Below are 14,646 nucleotides of genomic sequence, written 5' to 3'. Positions count from 1 at the left end.
CTGTTAAGATTACAGAACAGCACTAGGAGTTGCAAAACTTATTTTCATACAAACATTTTTTAAGTGGCTTAATTGTCAACATGATCTTGACATGTATTAAGATATTACCGCTGCTGCATTGTCACTGCTGTGAAAATCCCTTCCATCACTATACAGGCTTTCATTGCTATCATATAGGCTCTAAACACTTCCTTTTTCCATTGAGTTTCGCAAAATATTTATTTATCTTTCATAATGAAGTACTAACTGGGAGAAGCTAGGGGGCCTCAAAATTTTGTAAGATCAGGTTGGAGTAGAAAGAGATTTGTTTCATCAAATGATCTTAGTTTTGGTGAAACGGGTAAGATAAACAAGGGGTTTCTATTAGATGGACAGAGTTTATAAATTTCAGCAGCTTTTGTGAATTTAAATGTATTTGGCTAAAACAGTCAACGCAGATCCAAATGCCTAGAAATTTTAGGTAACACTGTTACAGAGTGCTGATTTCAGAAAATGCGTATAACATTTCCAATAAAAGTTCTGAGTATCCTGCTTCTGAGAGGCTTTTCTTCTTTAAAAAACAAACAAACAAACAAACAACAAAAGCCAACAAAGCCACAAAAGAGAACTGGACTTTCAAAGATCAAAGCACAAATATTATTAGCTGTTTTTTCCAGGTTCTTTTCAAGTCATATCTATTTCCATCTTGATTTGTCTAGTGCTGAAAACCCCACTGTAACTGGAAAGCACACCAATCTTAATCAAAAAAGTAACTGACTGATCATTCTAGAGGTAGAAGGAGCAGATCGTAACAGCATGCTGTTACCTAAACAGATCAGGTATCTCTTCTATCTTAACCAAAGTGAAATGCAATTCTCAGCAGCAGTGAACAAGCCAACTGTATATAAAAAAACCCAGGTTTGTTAAAACACTGTAAGACATGCTTACCATTAGGCATGCGCACAAGTCTTTCCCTTGTCGTTCTAACTCTATTCAGAAATCAGAAATATTTGACTTAAAAATTAGCCTCTTTTTTGTGTGAATACACTTCAGTTTTCTTCTAAGCCACTTTGATTTTTGAACTCTTCCTGTGCATCTATAACAACACACAGCAGCTACAGGGCTGCCATTTTACAGAGCACAGTAGCCTTGCTTCCTGCTGCAGCTGTACTCTCTGGCTACGCAGCAAGTGCAGCAGAGCTCCCCGTTATTCCCCAAATTTCTCACTAGGTATCTGTTTTGCCAACCTTATATTTGCCTGTAGTTCGCATCAGCAGCTAACTGCACCCATGTCCGTCTCTTGCCTTTTAAACCATTTCTGTTCCTCCTGCTATGGCAAAGTCTACCCAAGCCCCTTTTTTTCAGATCAAGGACAGATAAAGTAAGGTCAACTTCTCTTCCTTTCTAGATTTTGAAGATGGAGGCGAGGCATAACACAGGTCCAAAGCTTGTTTATCTACCCTCCTATGCCTGCAATCATGCCTGAGGAGGCAATGATTGTTTTGGGAGAGGAGAGTGTAGCAGAAATGAAGAAACTTATTTTTCGTAAGAGACAAAGAGCAAGAACTCCATTTTGCCAAGTAGCTTAGACTGGCTGTTCTCCCTCTTCTCAGTGAACAAATGGGACATAATAGCTGAATGAGAAAGGCACCTTCACCCTTCTTGCTCCATCTGCAGGGATGGCTGAAATTCACAGGAAGCCTGGAGCATCTTGTAATATGGCAATACTGCAGGCTTCTGCAAAGGTAACTCGCCAAGAAGGTAAGCACGACGTTTTAGTGTGCTTAGCATTTTACTCAACTCGTTTCTGTGTTCACAGATTGAAAACAACTTGATGTAAGCATACTTTTTTGATGTGGTAGTACATCTTCATTCACAAACCCATTTGTGAAAATATTGGAAAAAGGTTGCAAAAAGATCTCCCAGATAGCTGCATATGACCACATACAGTAGCCTTTTTACAGGTAAATAGAAAGATTGAAAAGATCAAGTTCTTCATGAGCACTTGAACCTGTTCTGCCAGTGACACTTCTCTTCAGCACTCAGAGGATGCCGCAGTGTTGAAAGCACAGTCCTTCAGTTCAGTGCAGGACTTTATTACTATTACTATGCAGGGATGTACATACAGCATGTTACTCTCCATTTTGGAATGAATGGATCTAGAGTGCCAGAAGCTTTAGGCTTCCATAATAGCCAGGCCCTGATGGCTTGTGTTATGTAACACTTAATAATACTTTCAAATTTAAAAATGAGCTTTCCATGTCATAACTATGGAAATTTTACACATTACTATGATCATACAGGTTTTTATGATACTAAGTCAAATGACTTTCTAAGGAAGCAGTCAGTACATTACAGGATAAGACTTCATATTCAGTTGTACATCACAGATGTATTCTGGAGTAAGGATACATTTGAGAGACTATTTTGGACTAAGGAGACAGAACTGTAGCAAGCGGAAGTTTACAACGCTTTGCCATTGCCACACTATGTTATTTTTTAGTAAGTTCTCCTCTTACATTAGCTCTCTGTGCTTTAACAGGACCACCTGCTAGAAGGAGCTGACAAATTTGTGAACAAGCCAGAATAATTCCTGGTAACTGAACTGCACCTATACAACCTGCAAGGATGAATGGCCTAAAGCCACTTCCAGAATTGATGCGGTTCACTGTTCAATCCACTGGGCACAGATAATAGCGTGCATGAGACTAGACAAACAAAATCAGAAGTCAGTTGTTTTTTTTAAAGTGCTGCCTACAGCAACAACATCCACAGCTGTGTGAAAGCTAAGCATATAATACAAAACAATCTATTTTTCTCTGTAATGCATTTTAACATGTGGGACACATGGAAATCACAGGACAGCTTTATTACCTTGTGAACACTTATCTATAGAACTCAAACATACCAAGAGGCTCCACGGTATCTCAGTCCATAATGGAAGCAGATAGGTTTCAGGAAAAGGTATAAAGATGGTGTGTGGTACACTTTGCTGCCAGGAATATTTTTTAAAATTATTGTTTCTGGTATAAATGCAAAGTAGTTATTCAACCCCCATAAAATGAAAAATCATTTTGCTGGTAAAACAATTTTAAGTACACCTGGTTAGAAATTTTGACAGAAGAACATTTTCCATCAACACATAGGAAAATAAATGATTTTTGGAACATATCCTGCAGAAATTTGATGGAAGAAATGCAAAAATAATTACAAAGAGGTATGATGCAATTTATGTTGAAATATATATATTACAAAACATAGAGTATTTTTAATAATTTACTTTGAATTAGTATCATACATGCTTAATATTGTAGAAATGGTCTAAGCAAAGTAATCAACATGATAATTGAGACTGATAACTTGAATGAAAATGAAGCATTTTGGTTGTCTCACTTTTAGTGTTGAATTTTAAAGTACCAGCTTTACATTTCAATTCATAATAATAAAAGAAAAAAACAACCAACCAAAAAGGTTAGCATCCCCTGTGGTCAGTGTCTGAATTTGGCTTAAAAACCACCTGAATTTTAAAATAAAGGGGGTGGGAGGGGGGTGGGTGGGCATTACTGTCCCTGGCCCCATCCCTGCTCCTCTGAAAAAGTAATGATAGGAAGGAAGTCACTGGTAACATTCTGTATAATAAGTCATGATTTAATCTCCAAGCACATTGAAATTTAGGATAGAGGTCTTCAAGAAAATAACATGGTTAAAAATGGGACTCATTTTATCTATGAGGATAGCCCACTGACGGGGGCAAAATTAGAGTAACACTTAAATTTTGACGCAGAAAACAACAACAGGAACAGGAAAAATGGAAGAGAAAGTATACCAAGAGGAAAGACGACAACTATCATATATGATGCAGTATCATTGGGTCCTGCCATTTTCTTCATATACTGCTGTAAATCACAGGAGAGTTGAGAAGGTACGTCGCCCTCCCTTCCCTCAGGCACCCATCACAGGATGCAGACTCAAAGAGACAGGTTAGTGCTGAACACAAGTAGTATAGAAGCTTAACTGTCAACATTAAAATATATCTTCATGTGAGAAGTTTTGTTTCAGAATACATACAACATCAAATGAATTATTTACATCCAAAACTCTGCTGTGGTCTGAGAACATAAAAAAGGGGGAGAAAAAACAGATTCCTTTCTGGATTTATTTTTTCCCCCTCTTCCCTTCAAATAACGATACAGACTGTATGGAACCTCCCTGGTACCACTCAATTTAAAAACCTGTGGTTTTTTGCTTATATTGTTCAGGTGTCAAAAAATATTCGGGGGGGGGGGGGGGGGGGGAAGCCGTATTAGTTCAGAAGTATTACGCAACCTAATATGGCATTTTAGAACTTGTGCATTTGCCACTTGTGCAACCACAGCCATAAATGTATTTACATGCTCCACCTCTATTAGCTGTAATACTACTGAACACTGACTCTTGTGACAAGTGCACAACATAGACGACATTTAAAGCAAAATTCAGTCAAGTCCCAAAGAACTACGCACCCAATCATCCACTATCTATACATGAGTACGAGTGAGAAAATTTTCCCTGTTGATCACATCAGACAACAACATTACTGTACAGATCATATTTTGGGGTTGTTTTTTAAAGTAACAACAGCTAGAAAAGAAAAGGGAGCCTTGTTTCACCCGGAACGAGTTAGAAAGGTTCTGAGCAATGACATAATTCTGACACGGCAGCTGAGTTAGTTCAGGTTTAATCAGCCACAACTTCTATGTCAGGCTACAGGGCTGAACCCACAAACTTCAGCACTGAATTGGATCACCTGCCAAATGCTTTTTATAAACATGTGATCTCAATATTCTTATAATCTGAAAGACTATTACCATTCATAATTTGCTTGGAACTTTTTTGCTCGGTTGTTAAGAGTTCAGAAGAGGCTGAAGGCAGGACCTGGTGTTATTTGTTTGTTGGTATCATAAACAATTCTGGTTTTACAGCTCTCCCAACACTGCAGTTCCAAGAGTTCAGACATATGCACAAAGCATTGGGATTAGTGGGTTTAATTTCTTGTCATGCATCTGTTGGGACAGTGGAAGGCTTGAGGGTTTTGACATTAAAAGACTGACCTAATTAAAGTTGATTCACTCTTCCCAGGCATAGAGTAGCCAAGTTTTGAAGCACCACACCCCATCATATCATGAGGGTGGAAGCAGACTAGATCCTTGGAACAGCTGCTGACAAGTTTATACCTGAAAAATAATTCATTTGACATAGGATAGCAAGACTCAGATAACCTTGAGAAAATTCAAATTGAGAAGGATTAGTCAAACTCTGTTTAGATAAATATATATATGTACTAATATGAAAACTGCTTACATATGAACTTTCAGATCTTATTTCCATGCCTTGCTCCTTTAGTTCCAGTCTTTTTTTTTTTTCTTCATATTTTTGGGTTTCACTTATAATTTTCCTGCTTTATGTAACCATAAGCACTTTGCTTGAAAACACTATATTGTGTACTGCATTAATTATTTAGTTCATTATTTGCCTCCTGCTACTTATATAGGAAAAGACAGTACATAATGAACATTTATGCAAAATGCACAGTAATAATTTAGGGGTTGTATTACTACTTCTTTAATATATATTTTAATGGTAAGAAACAGCAATAAAACTTTCCTCCAACATCAGCATATGGCACTTCTGAATACAGGAGGAAAAAAAATTCTTTTCATTTCCACAGAAATAACATGCATATTAATATATACATGTATATATACTGGGTGATAATACTGGTTCCATTATAAATAAGAGAATGCATTTTTAAAAGTTAAGAGCAGAATTACTTGTTCTTCCTTGAGTGTACTTCCACTGAGTTTCACTCCATCACACATTTCTTGACTTTGCAGTCTTTCTCTATAATCTGCTATAGTCCATACCTGTCCCACCTATTTGATTTTTCCGACTAATCCATATATGGGTATGTATGTCTGTCATTGGACTATTAAATTAAGTATTTTAATATATTTTTCATTATGCATGCTCCTGTTCACTTTTTGCAGGTACCAGAAAATTATCAAACCCCCTAAGCTTTCACTTTCATCTTAGTTTCCACTGAATTTCAGTTTTAGGATCGCAGGTACTAATGCAATTCCTCAAAATCAGAGCTCATATAACAAATGTAAATTCTCTTTTAAAAAAAATAACTTCATTACCCATCATTTGGAAAGTTCACAGACCCATTTCAATGGAAAACACAATTAGAAAATACCCCTACCCTGAGATTTCTGTAAATGTACTCCATAAAAAAATCCAGAGGCAGAACTAAAGCATGTGACTTTATCCCAGTTTCTCCATCTATAAAATCAGGTAATTATATTTAACTACTTCGCTGAATACTCTTAAGCCCTTATTATATATAAAATTTGTGAAGCTTTTAAAACTGTCAAGACATGACAGAACTGGAATCAGAACAGAGGGGCTCCATTATTCTCCCAGTTAGAATTAAACACCAGAAGTTCAGAGATTTATAGGTTACAAAGGCTCAAAGAGAATACCTTTTAGCTTTTTGTTAAGCTCAATACCTTAACTCAAAGAACCTTTTTATTTAAGGCTTGCTGCCAGCCTTTAATCATTCTTGTGACTCTTCTTTGAATCTTCATCTATTTTATTCTTTACTTACGGACACTAGAACTAGAGAAAACAATCCAGCCTCAGTCCTGTCAGTGCCAGACTGAGTATCATCTCCCTTCCCATTCCCAAACTTTCTAGCTTATGTATGCAGAGATAATGTCAGCCCTTTGGCTGCACTTGTTTTACACAGGATGGAGTCTATTGCTCTAAAAAAGAAGTCCTATGTCTTCGTCTCTCGGTGCACAATGCTACATTTGCTATATTAAAGCAACAATCTTGTTTTGCCCAGTTTGACAAGCACTCTCACTCAGCAATTTGCTCCATTCATTATTTTCTCAATCTTTGAATCATCTATAAACTTCATAAGTGATTATTTTTACAAGGGTGCAGATAAAAAAAAGTCCAAGTGTGGAGGACTGGCAATCCATTGGTAGACACATATACTCAAGGACCTCAAACCTAACTGTATTCACCTTCCTTTAGGTTTGATTCAGCTACTGTGTATCCTTCTCACTGTGCATTGTTCTTGTTTCTTCATGAAAATGCCAAATAGCACCAAGGGAGTGACCTTACAGAAGTCTAAATGTGTATTTCCACACTGCTAGCCTATCAACAGCCGAATGTATAAGCACTTCGAAAACATGGCAAGGGTAGTAGCGTAACAAGACCTATTTTTAACAAACTCATGCTGACAAGCATTAGCAATATCCTGTGATTCTCCTCTGTCCTTTATTAACCAAATCCATCCTACACCAGATATTCCACCATTTTACCTGAATCAGTATCTGGGCTTGTAACTACCTCAGTTACCTGGTCTACAATGCTGGCGCTCATCCAGGTTTCTACTATCTTCCTGGTATGTCAAGACTTTTGTAAATCAACAGTGAGAGTCCAACATTAACTCCTCTGTCAGCTCTTTCTGGGTTAAACTACCTTAAGATTTTAAAACAGCCACACTGAAAACTGGACTTCCATCTGTGTACCCGTTGTCCCAGGCTATACGCCTCTGGGAGGGAACAATTTTTATTTCCTGTTATTCTACATTTTAAACAAAACATACCCTTCCTATACCAACTATCAAGCTACTCTCAAGTAGGAAAATCAAATAACACCAACAATACGTGCTTTTTCTTCTCACCCAAACATTTTAGTCTAATAAGCAAAAGTACCAACAGAGAGTCCTACCAACACATGAAAGAAAGTAGCTGCAACACCTGTATTATTCCCACTGCAGGCTTGGTTTATTCCTTTTACACACATGTGATTGCAACACAGCCCAATAAAAATGTTAACTGGACAAACAGAAGAAGAAGGTGCTTTAATTTGTTTGTTAAAACTATGAAAAAATGGAAGTGTTTCTGATCAGGGAATACGTATGCCAAAATTCAGATGGAAGACTTTGTTTAAAATATGTACAAGGAAATGTAAGAGAGGAATAGGCTGTTACTTCTCCATCTGAATTATTGCTGGTACCATAAATAACGAGGCAGAAAATTCATCTCCCCTTCTCTGTGATGTTCAGCTTATCTGAGAAACAAAGGTTCAAATGAATCAGCTTTGCTATCCAAAGTAGCCAATCTTTTGTGCTGGCAAGCATCAACATTTTAAAAACAAGGAAAAAAAAACAAAAAACAAAAACTCAGAACAAATATCGATCGATCACCCTGTCAAGCTGATGCTGAATCAATTATCTACTTGGTCTCAGAAACATGTATGTTGAAATGCTTTCCTTCTGAGGGTTCTCTTGGATATTTATTTTGCAGATAATCAGGAGTTTTGTTTTATTAGTGAGTGGGTTTAGCTGCTGCTGGGGACTGGGATGGAGGGTGAGGGAAGAGAGGGAAGGAGGAGAGAGATTTCATGCCTATAAAAGAGCAATTGAAGATCAGACTAAAGCTCATTTAAAGACTTCCAGTAAGAAACTGTGACCAAGGCTTAAAACACACTAAAGAAGCAGCTTCATCTTGAACTTTGGGAGCAGCTGTGCTCTCATTCCCCTTCCCCCAACACAGGAAACAGACCTAGAAACAAAAATAAGACAGGAATGCTCCTGTGCAAGCTAATGTTGTTGGCTTCTTAAACATCCACTACTCTTGTGCCAAAAAAAATGAAACCTAGGAGGATTTAACACTTCAAAGGATAGTGGGAGACTGCTTTAAACATAGAATTTTCTACCAGAGACAGATTTCTTTCATTTTGTAAACAAGCTGGAAAAATGTTATCATGAGTGCATGTCAAGACAGATTTCACTTATATGCCTGTACTACTTATGCACAAATACACTATTGCATATTACACTTTTACCTATTTTAGACTACAATTAATGCTGTAGCAATGTTATCTCCCATCAGGAAAAAAAAATGCAGCAGTTGAATCTTCTGATACCTTCCAAAACATTCTATTACAATATGCCGTTTGAAAGCTTAACACTACAGAGAAATGTTTGACAAAGAAGTTCTCTCCTTATTAAGCAATGATACATAATTATATGTTCAAGGAGAATGTGAATAACATCTTGCCAAAGGAATGTACGGCCACATATGCTACTCGCAGTATTCCCAACTACAAATTATAGTTATGCTTTCACTTGTGTTATTAAGAACTTGGCCTTTGTTCAGTGTATTTCACTTTCTGAACAAAGGTAAAGAGAAGGGAAGGAAAATGAGTGGTAGGCTAAGTTCTCTGTCTAACTTTAAAAAAAAAAAAGTTATCTAATTTTGACGAGTACAAATCATCCCTGTGGCTTGCTCTGCTTCACTCACCAAAAACAACTCATGTTTTCAACACTTAATTTAATATTTTGCAGGCTAATGGAAACTTTACATAATGCATTCTCCCTCATAAAGCTAAAACGTCAACACAGATGGGATTGAGATCTTGATATGGAGAGAAAGCAAATGTTATCTTCTCAAAATCTTCAGCCTAACAAACATGATGTGGAGGATGGGATGAGCACTGATATGAAGAAAAAAAGGACGGGAAAATAATCTTACTCATTTTAGAAGAGTGTCTGTATCTCTTTCTGAGCGCAGCACCCCCAGCCATACCTCTCACAATAGTGCTTAATGTTTGATTAAAATAGTTTCTTGATCCCTCCTCATTCTGCTAGTGTCCTCCCTGTGGTAGGACATGAAAAACAGATTGAAAAACAAGTTGATGAGATTGTTAACAGTTATATTTCACTCTCACTTAAAATCTAGTAAGTATTGTCAGACTAGTCCTCAGTCACAACGAATCCCAACTCCAGTGGTTTCCTTTTTTTTTTTAAAAAAAAGTATGTTTGATCTTTTCTGCATACATTGAGAGTTCAGGGCCATGCAGCACTTCTGCCTTCAGCACCTGTTAATAATTCCTCAGAGAAATGGATAGAGAGCAAAAGCAGGTGAATGGAGGCTTTAAATTTTAATCATTCCATCCATGGATCACATCCCATCCAACCACACAGTGTGGTCACTTGAAGGACCATTTCTTCACTGCTATACCTTGCAACAGGGAAATAACTTGCTTTAAGTGTAGCATTTCAAAAAGGGTGCAAAGTAATGTAAATGATTTTTCAGTTTTAAGGGATTTCATTCTAAATATAGGTCATTAAATCCAAGCATGATGAGAAAACAAAAGCAAGCACTGGTCACACCCTGGATGTGTCAGTCCAGGAAAGATCATCACCACAGATGGTGAACTTTATCTCGGACAACCAATTTTTCTCTTGAGCTCTCTTCTGGTTACCAATATAATCTCTTATCTCCAGAATAAAAGTCTGGCAAATTTTTTGCAGGAAGATCTGCATGCTTTCACAGAATGCACTTCTTATTGTACTTGAAATGGAACAGAAATAGCTGCTCAATCATTTACTATATTGTCATTTCACAATCCCTTTTTCCCCGTCCTGCATAAAGTCATATTTATGTCTATTACATCCTCTGTAATCACTGCTAAGAATAAGCACCTCATTACTAGAGAAGTGTTTTATAATCCAATATAATGCAGTTCAAACCACTTGATACTTGCTGGCTTACAGCAAGGGGACAGGTAAATGGACCAAGCTTTAAACAGATTGCAACTGAATTTAAAAAAAAAAACAAACAACAAAAAACCAACAAACACAGCAGCACCTCTAGCAGAATAGCCCCATCTACACAGGTGGTACTAGGATATCACACTGGTTTTCACAGTCATCATTGCTAGAGCATAAAGCTTCTTATGCCTGGAAAACAATATCGGGAACAGACTGTAACAAACTCTTTGACTTGACTGCCAAGTATGGATGTTCCAAAATGCCTGAACTGTCACGTCCCCACAATCAAAGCAGGCTTTCTATCAAGTCCCAGTCTAAAGGAACGCCTGGGTATTTTTTTATTTTCTTCTATGTTTTGCATGGTTATAGAATATATGTTCAGCCTGATCTACAAGCTAATAAGGTTACAGGTCTAGTTACAAAATTAACAGGAGTTCCACAGCTAAAGAATGCTATAGAATAGAACAGAACACTTCCGTTGGAAGGGACCTACAACTATCACCTAGTCCAACTGCCTGACTAATTCAGGGCTGACCAAAAGTTAAAGCATGTTAAGGGCATTGTCCAAATGACAGGTTTGGGGCATCAACCACCTCTCTAGGAAACCTATTCCAGTGTTTGATCACCCTCTCAGTAAAGAAATGCTTCCTAACGACCAGTCTAAACCTCCCCTGGTGCAGCTTTGAACCATTCCCACGCGTCCTATCGCTGGATCCCAGGGAGAAGAGCTCAGCACCTCCCTCTCCACGTCCCCTCCTCAGGAAGCTGTACAGAGCAATGAGGTTGCCCCTCAGCCTCCTCTTCTCCAAACTAGACAAACCCAAAGTCCTTAGCCGCTCCTCACAGGACATTCCTTCCAGCTCTTTCACCAGCTCTGTTGCCCTCCTCTGGACATCCTTCTGAAATTGTGGGGCCCAGAACTGCACATAGTACTCAGGGGGAGGCTGAACCTACACTGAATACAATGGGCTAATTACCTCTTTTGACTGGCTGGTTATACTGTGTTTGATGCAGCCCAGGATGTGCTTTGCTCTCTTAGGACCAATCTGGATGAGAACCATATCACGATTAATTTCAAAAAATGCACATACTGATGGAAGTAGGTGTTTTGTTATATAAAAGCTATATTTTGAAATGCCAGCTGGGCCATAATAGAAAACAAACAAAATACGATAAAGAAAATCCACATTCCTATTGCAGGTTAGGGTGAAAATGTGGTCTAAAAACCAAGAAGTCTTTACGTATTGCACAGCACACACCAATATCTCAAAGGAATTTAACATGGTTTTGTACACAGCTTAGTAACAAAGAGTCCTCATGCAAGTGTTACAAAAATTAACTACGTAAGAAGTCTTAATTATCATTACAAATTTTCTGGTTGCTTGGTAAACAGTAAATTTATCTGATGATTCTCCACTTCAGCACAGCAATTCTGCAGACATTTAGAACTGTGTTACGTTTCTATCATGATACACTACGTGACAAATATCATACACCATTAGATTTCAAAACATCCTATTGTAAACAGAAGGCTTTAAAATTACAACTTACAAAGCTGCTTCATACCTCTAGCATGTGGTATATGCTTATTTCATCCATCTAAAAATATCTCATTTGTAAAAAACTAATATCTAGAAACATGACTAGTTGGGCTTAAAATAGTTAGTTCGCTGATGGATTTATAACTTTATCTGCATTTCACAATTACACTCAAAAGCATATTTTAAAAAGAGTAAGTTCATACCCCTTCTGCAAACAGGCGTTTACAACAGTCTTTGAATTAAGTTCATACCAAACTGCAGCCCACGTAACAAATAAATATGTTTTCTATAAGCAGCAGAACTAACCGAATCCGGTTTTTTACGCTTTTATATCCCATGTCTGCTGAAAAGCCTCACAAACTTCTGCTATAACCCAGACAATTAGGCCACATACTGCCTGGCCAGTCAGTACGCACACACTTCACTGCTAAGTTGGTTGCTGCCCCTCAGAACAAACTAAGAGCTGCGCTCTTCCCATCTTGGGAGGGAGTGGCACGACTTTGGTCTCCATCTTCTCGGCCACTAATTTTCACACCACCTGTAGGAATCCCCTATCTTTGAGTGCATTAACACTCTGTCAAATGTAGCTGATGTTGTTTAGCAGAGCCAAGTGTTCTATTATGGGAGGGATGGACAGACAGAGACAATGCCAGACTGGACATTAGGAGAAGGTTCTTCACTGAGAGGGTGGACAGTCACTGGAACAGGCTCCCCAGGGAACTAGCCATAGCACCAAGCCTCTCAGAGTTCAAGGAGCATCTGGACAACGCTCTTAGTCCCACGGTTTAGTTTTAGGTAGTCCCGCAAGGAGCAGGGAGTTGGACTCAATGATCCTCATGGGTCCCTTCCAACTGGAGATATTCTATGATTCTAGGAATGCAAACCACACAAATTTTGTTTCTTAGGAAAATCTCAGTAACACTTAGACAGGCGATGCATACCAACTCAAAATCCCCAAGTTCATTAGTACTGCCCAAAGAAAGTTTCTGGACTGACCTACCAGTTAGTTTTCATAGTCCAAACTCTGGCTTCTGCTGGGAAGTGCTGAAATCAGCAGAAGTCACTCTAGCTGTACACATCAACATGCCCAGGGCACACAAATTGATTATTTCTGTTTCTTTTTCCTCTCAACCTTTTCAGACTCTTACATTCAGGCAGTCCAAGTTAAGATCCAGTGAAATGGCTATACTCGTCAGCTGAGAAAAACACCTAAATAATGTAACATTTCACACCACCATAGCCAGTCAGGCCATCTCACGAGGGAAAAGCACAGTGCTTCATATGTACTTCCTCACTGAGGGGTAAGAAACGGTCATTGTCCTCTACACTTCATCTTTGGCTATTCAGTTTCTACCACTGGTTAACTGGCTACTGGTTGTGTAGAAATAGTAAATTCAAACCAATGAGCAAGAAACAAGTTTCAGAGAAGTCCATACTGGTATTCCACTCTAAACAGCTCTATTTTTAATAGACAATTGGATTTTTAATTTTAAAGGCAGTAATACTGAGATTTTAATCAATGCTTAAATAGGATGAACCCATAAATATATGGGTTATTTGAACTGAATACCATATTGTGCTGGTGACCCTCATATGCCTGTTCCTCGATCTATTGTAATTTTGAGGTTACAAAAACATACAGTAAATGAAGCTCTGGACGATGATATTTAGCTGTCTTGAAATTTCCTTTATGTTCTGCCAACTTCAGTTCTGATTTGGACTAGAATGGTAACTGGTAAACAATAATCTGGCATGCACTCATTAGCAGAAAAACAAACAATATATTTTTATAAGTACAATAAACCAGATAAATTTTCATCTCACACCAGAACAGTTTAGCTTCTAATCCAATGTACTGTCTTTATTCTTTTGTTGCCAATTGCACAAATGGCAGAAAAATACTCTATTACACATTAGGCTTTTAGCTATAAGGTCTTTCATTTAGCTATTGCTATTTCTTCTCTCTCCCTTTTCCCTCGTTTTAAGAGACAGATCAGTGTGAAATCTGCTCATTTCAAAGAAGTGGGGTAGAATACTTTCACACAGTAAATCAATCCTAATTCTTATGTATGCTTTTATGGATTTGAAAATCATTTCATGTTATTCTTACTACTTAAAAAATACCCTCACTATTGGGTAAAACATCCAACAGACTGGATGGGAAAAACAGTGACCTTGTAGGACTGCAATGGAACTGACTGTGACAACAGTGTCTCAAATATGCAAAATAAACAAAAAGGGTAGGGGAAAAAAAGAGAATTACATACATTTCTTTTTTATAGTAACCTCAGCTATCACCTGTCAAAACATTTTAGCTGTTGTATGACTCCAAGATTGAAGGTGTAGTTTTAAATACATACATGTATTAAAAGATGAGCAAAGAAAATAAAGTATTATTTTAAAGCTTACGTTCCTTTTAGCTTCTAATTAATAGTATCTTTGTTATTTTAGAAGCCTCCTGGGTATTTAGAGGCCTAAACTGCAATAAAGCCAAGGTACATAAATGAAACCTAT

General features: G+C 37.7%; 1 protein-coding gene across 2 annotated transcripts in view; it reads right to left on the bottom strand.

Annotated features, from left to right (window-relative positions):
- TBL1X (transducin beta like 1 X-linked) overlaps positions 1 to 14,646 on the bottom strand; it is a 203,545-nt gene that overhangs the window by 170,378 nt on the left and 18,521 nt on the right. The window lies entirely within an intron of this gene.

The sequence above is a fragment of the Buteo buteo genome, chromosome 25 (assembly GCF_964188355.1).
Source record: "Buteo buteo chromosome 25, bButBut1.hap1.1, whole genome shotgun sequence".
NCBI lineage: Eukaryota > Metazoa > Chordata > Aves > Accipitriformes > Accipitridae > Buteo > Buteo buteo.
The sequence above is the reverse complement of the archived record's forward strand: the minus strand, read 5'-3'. Positions and strand labels throughout refer to the sequence as shown.